Below are 6,499 nucleotides of genomic sequence, written 5' to 3'. Positions count from 1 at the left end.
AGTTATAATGACTTAACAGGCGCGAACGAAATATTTCAATGCAGCTAAAAACGCCCGGTGATTGATCAAGCGTTCATGGGCAAACGATGACGTCACTGTTGACCGGCCTGAGTAGATCCTGCAAACCGATGGCGGCGGCAAAGATGTGACGTAGCGGTCAAAATGGCGCATGACCGTTTTCAGAGCCGAAATAGCACGCAATTTTTAAAACAACTACAAAAAATTGAAAATGCATTTTAAAAAAAAGAAAATAAAGAGGTACATAATAAAATAATTATCTTTATTGAAATAAATTATTTACAAAATGCACTAGAATTCCCTATTGAATACGAGCAGCCCTTAAGAGGTTAAATGTATTTTCCATTTCCGATAATTTTAAATGAATTATTATTTTTGGTAACTATGCATTTTAAGAGTGTAACTGTATTGTAAATATTTATATTAAAAAATGTTTCCTCCTCACAACCACCCCCTTTCCACATCCCCAGGCGGGAACCCCTCAATGAATGCTATAGCTACTCCCTTGAGACATCCTTAACTATAAATTTACTGTGAAAAAATGTATTGTTTAGTCCTTACATGTACTACAATTTTAAACTGTTAGGTAAGCTAGCCTCTGACACATTCTTCTCATAAGCTCTTCTTTATCCTTTATTCACTCTAAGTTCCTTTATTTCTATCTTCGTATTTTCACACTGTTGAACATTTAGATGTGGGGAATGGCACCCCAATAGTGAACCAATAGACATAAAGCGTGGGAGGGAAAAGTTTAAAATATGTATATATTTAAATGCATTCCGTTTCAAACGAACGGGTGCATTACAACATTCTTATTAAAACAACAAACAGTAATGTCCTTATTACATTATTCGAATGAATTGGGATGATTGAAAAATTATTGCCAAGAACTTATTGCAATGCTATATTATTATCTTGAGTAACAGCTGATCACTCAAGATTATAGACAATATCATTAAAAATGTGATTTATAACTCATATTTTATATTCATATCTACGTGTGGAAAAGTTTAACGCTTTTGAACTAAGGAGGCGGTATGCAAATTCCATCCTCACAAATAAATGGTAAATAAACTTTTATTTACTTGGAGTTTTATATTCTATCCATATTTTAATTTGTAATAAGTTCCGGAGGTTGCTCGTTTTTAGAAAAACACTTGCTGATTCCAGAGTTTCAGGGTTAAAATACCCTATTTTAAATAACACACAATTTTAATTCCACGAAATTTATTCCATGCAAATAATACATCATTTTCTGGGCGACTTGGCACTATTTTAACCCGATTCTGAAAATCATGGGGCATCATGTAGAAGGAAAAAGGTTCTGAAACTTCCCAGACTTGGGTATTTTTTATGGGAAGGCCGCAACATTTGCAAATACTTTGCTGTAATTTATCTCGCGGGGAAATATTATTATGTGTATGTGTGCCCTACCATGTGAATACGAACACACATACTTTCACACAATTTATACGCAGGGCCGGAGAAATATATTCAACACTGGTGAAAGAGTTTTTGGTGTCCAAAAAAGCAGTGTTTTGAAAAATTGTTTTTTACGCAGCCAGCCATTTGCGCCATACCATAGTAAAAAGGACTACCAGATTTTATTTTCGAGGGCCAAATGGTGATATTACAATGTGAGTTTGCCTGCATACTGTCAGATTAATTTATTGACAAGATAGTTTAAGTTAGTTTGTTACCCTTTCCCTTATTAGCTCAACTAATTCATCTAAGGCTCAACTATTCATTTTGAAAATATGGTGTTAACGAAAAGGACTTTATTCGTATTATTCTTGTAATTTTTTGAAAGAAAACAACTGCTAGCTTCAGACGGGTCAATGGAACAGATGATGAGAGTTTTTACCATTTGCTTCATTCGATTATTGGAATACGACCAATGCGCTTTCTCTATACTTACCCAAGATAAAACTTATCTTTGATAATTACCGTGAGCGAGGTTCTGAAAAAAATACCTGATGTTCTATAAGCCTCTTCATTCGTTTGGCTTGGCTAAGTGACGACATAAATAATAAGCCTCACGACAAATATATTATGGCATTCTGTTTTGGGTGCCAAGTCCATCAGTTTTGTTATTTTTTGGAACGAATAAATTTATGGAGTGATATATAGTATTAGCATTGCCTCGGTGAAAGGTAACCTTCAAAATCGATACGTTGGCGTTGCTTTAAATCATTTTACCTGCGTTTTCGGACCAGATCAAAGAAGATAGGCACTTCCGATCCTTGATCTATTTTAACTCATTCCCTTCTCAATTTGGGGATTTCACGGATCCATATTTTTTTAAATTTAGTTATTTTTTTTTTTAAACACTCGCTAAACTGCCAAAGCAGTTTGTCAGCAGGTAAACTAAAGCATACATATACCAAGAAATCACAATATTTAAAATAGATACAGAAGAAAAACTACAAAAAAGAGGTATATATATAAAAAAGATACAACAGAATAACTTTTAACTTACTACAATACAAAATAATAAAATACAAAGACATTCAAATTAACACAAGCAAATTACTCATATTCATATATATACACATTTTTTTATTTTTTTTTTATTTAAAATTTGTATGTTTTTTACAATAAATATACAATTATACATATTATACAGTGTTATCAAGGTATATAATAATAGCTTTTCCTCACCATAAAGAGACGAGGCTCTTGTGTTTGGTGAGTGAATCCTAGCTCAATTATATGGAATCATGTAAGTAAGTAAATAATATATTTGCAAAACCAAAGGGATAAGTAAGAAATAGGCAAGATTTATCAATAATACAGTTTCAAGATTTGAAGGAAATAATAATAAGAGTAAGATATGGACTTTTATAGTAGTTTTAGGTAATTTTTTAATTTAATTTTAAATTCCTGAATATCTTCAATATTCTTTAGATATAATGGAAGGATGTTAAAATATGTTATTCCTAGATAGAGATAGGTATTTTGTGTGTGCTTTGTATTAAGTTTTGGGATTTTGATAGTTTTTTGATATCTTACTGATGAATTGAATTGTAAGTTATTTAACTGTATTTCTTTATAAATTTGTAGAATTGAATATTTTTTATATATATTGTCTATTGTGGGTACATTGAATATTGAAAAGAGAATCTCAGTATAAGATTATAATCAATATCAATATAAAAAAGCTTGATCTATTAAACATTTATTAATTTTATTTTTTTATTCGGTCGTGTAATTTCATTGATTTTTTATGTCCATTGGAATCTTATTAAATATGGTAGGCACAAGATAAGAGAAAGTCCGCTGTTCGTATTTATTTATAATTTTCGGAATGGACATTCATTTCTATCGAATCTTGTGTCATATGCATGATATACTTTTTGAAGTGAAACTTCTTTACGCGCGTCATGCAATTTCTAGGACCGGAGTAAAACCGACTCATGACCGAAACGAAAATGCGGGTACCCCCACCACCGATTAAAGTTCATTTGATCTAGTCAAAGTTTTGAAGTAACATATAAATGCTTCTTAGCTCATCCCGACAACTGGCGTTGGTGGTGTAATGGTCAGCATAGTTGCCTTCCAAGCAGTTGATCCGAGTTCGATTCTCGGCCATCGCACATTATTTTTTTGTTTTTAACGCCTTTTTCATTCAATATCTTATTTTTTAGTAGGTCAGAACATTTTTTAAAAGAAAATAATATTGCAAAATAATAAAAACACTTATCTCACTGTGATAAAACATTACTCCGCTAGAGCGCGCTTTGCGTTATTGTGTTGGATTAAAATTATTATCTAATCCGTATATTATGATAATTGTATTACATTTATTTAATTAATTTATTTATTTTGATAATATGTAATAATTTACAGAAAAAAAAATTAAAACTATCTCCCTCTGATAAAATATCCGTTCGCTAGAGCGCACTACGCGATCTTGTGTGGGATTCTATTTCTGTACATTGTACATTATTTTTAAAAATATATTATATTTTGGGTGTGATGTAGGTAACATTATAAAACATAACAAGCTCTCATATTTTCAGAACCTACATAATATAATCAATTTATGCGGCTTTGCTTACAGTTGGTGCTCAGCGTGGTTGGCTTTCAATCAGTTAAGCGAGGTTCGATTCTCGGCTGTGGCATTTTTGAAGTGAAACCTTGTTGAGGTGGGGGAGCCGCTCACGAACGTTCTCTCTCTTCTCTTCTTTCCTCTCTCTCAGACACCAGCGAACTGCGCCACGCCAAGCATCAGCTGAAACTAGAAGTTTCACTTCTGTCTTGCGTAGGCTTGACACACCCACTTTTCTTTGTATATTGAATCTGACGTTATTTTTCGACATATAATATTAAACCATAATATTCCTCCAACAGATAATACGTTAACTGACTCATGTAAAAATTTTATATCTCTTCTTTGTGCATAGATACGTTTGTTTACCAAAAGCTTAGTCATGGAGTTTTGGACTGATTGGATGTAACCTATATTTGTCTTGCAGGAGTTTCCCCAGTACTTTATTCCTTATCTGATTGTAGATTCCGCCAGTGACAAATAGATTATTTTTAACGTACTTATAGGCATAAAATATTTTATTTTTTAAATTCGCCCCGCAATAGCTCGTAGGCGTTTGCAGATGTTGCTAACATGTGTATCCCATTTGATATGCGCATCAACAGTTATCCCCAAATATACATACGTTTGTACCAGTTCAATGGTTCCACATTTACAGGACTGTGGAGAATTGTGTATACACTCAAATGTATGCGATTTTATTATAGGCGTGATGGTGTATTTAGCATTTGGAGATCGTATACTATAAATAACATTGTTTGCCAAAGCCATGTCTATATTTTTACGCTGAACTTCTATAACCTACTGTTTCCTTTGTCATTATTATCCAGAAAAGACTTTGAGATAGATATCTAAGCTCATTTGGCCTTGTCGGACAGATCAACCAAATTCCCCTTTATTTGCAGCATCCTAAATTTAAAATATCAAATTGTTAAAAGGTTATCTATCTATCTTGAATGCCGGCCCAGTCGTGTCCGTGAAATATCTACCAGGGAAACATATGAACGGTCAGATGGAGGGCACTTTCTGAATAAGACCGGGCCATTTCAGATCACGGACCGCCGTAAAAATGTCCGCGGGGAGCGATTGTGGCGGAATCGCCCGAACTTTGTCGAACTTTACCGAACTTATCCGAATGGATCGCCCACTAGTTTACCTACGTGTTTACCTTTGTTATATCGTTACTCTAAAAAAGTTATTTAATTTACAATGTAATCGTGGTGGTTTTTTTGAAATAAGGGATTATTTGGTTAAAAATATTGTGAATTTTTAGAAAAAATGAAGGTATAAACAAAATAATACGTCCATTAGAATTTCAGTCTAAACAAGAATTCAATTTGATTTTTTATTTATTTTTGACGTTGGTTAGATTTTTAGGTAAGTACTGCAAAAAATTGACTGTTGTGCGCTCTGACTCCTTTCCACGCCTTTTTTTTCAAATTGATAACTGGTATCTAACTAGTAGGCAATACTCTTTATATAATTGTTATTGTTACCGCCCCTGTGGAAGACTACCATTCGAATCATACGTCAGTTACAGTGTAGAGGTGAGGCGTATTTATCGTACCCAGTAAAAGTACCGGGTATTTTTGATGGGTATCTAGGTAATTGTAACTGGTATTTGATATGATATTTTGCGACCGGAAAAATGTGAGGAATTTTTCGAAATGGAATTTCGTAGCTATCCTCCTCCCCATGGATTTCGAAAAATTACCATGGGGAATCACATATGATTTTCCGGCTAAGTTTCGTAACAACCCCCCCCCCCCCCCGTGGATTTCATATTTTGTGAGGATCACTCATTTTGAATGTTTTTTGGGGGGAATTATGTTTTTTTTTACTGAAATCTCTAACAACCCCCCCTCCATGAATTTACAAATAATAAAAGGGGGAATCAAGCTCACGTAGAATATTTATGAGGAAAATGTGTGGGCAGAATTTATGCGAGTTCATTAGAATGACTTTTTCTGAATCAATCCTCAGGTCGGAATTAAATACTTGAGTATTTTGTCATCGGTATTTTTCTGTACCTGTACTCATTGTACCCAGTAAAGAAAAGTACTCTTAGGACCCACCTCAATACAGTGGTAATACAGTGGTGTAATTTGAATAACCAGGAACACAAAATTTAGCACTCTACATTTTCTAGCGTCACAATTACCCCACTATTGTGTTGCACAGAGCCTTCAACATAAGAATTACGTATTTTTCTTACATATGACACTTATAAAATACTCAAATATTATGTTTGCGAAGTAAATTGGAATCAACCGTAGCCTGAAGGGATCTGCCATTAAAATAATCTGAGAATTCTGACAGTCACAGACATTTATATAATGGAGTTATGCATGTTAGTGCAATCATCTACAGACAAGTTCCCACTAAAAAACTCAACACATAAATACGCTACAAGGCTCACAGAAAACTTAC

General features: G+C 33.6%; 1 non-coding gene across 1 annotated transcript; it reads left to right on the top strand.

Moving 5' to 3' along the window:
• Positions 1-3,542: 3,542 nt before the first annotated feature.
• TRNAG-UCC (transfer RNA glycine (anticodon UCC)) lies at positions 3,543-3,614 on the top strand. Its single transcript has one exon. It is a non-coding gene; the product is annotated as a tRNA-Gly (tRNA).
• The last annotated feature ends 2,885 nt before the right edge of the window (positions 3,615-6,499 follow it).

Source organism: Hesperophylax consimilis, chromosome 24, assembly GCF_061612785.1.
Source record: "Hesperophylax consimilis isolate HC1 chromosome 24, BYU_Hcon_1.0, whole genome shotgun sequence".
Lineage (NCBI taxonomy): Eukaryota > Metazoa > Arthropoda > Insecta > Trichoptera > Limnephilidae > Hesperophylax > Hesperophylax consimilis.
This window is presented reverse-complemented; position numbering and strand designations above follow the sequence as displayed.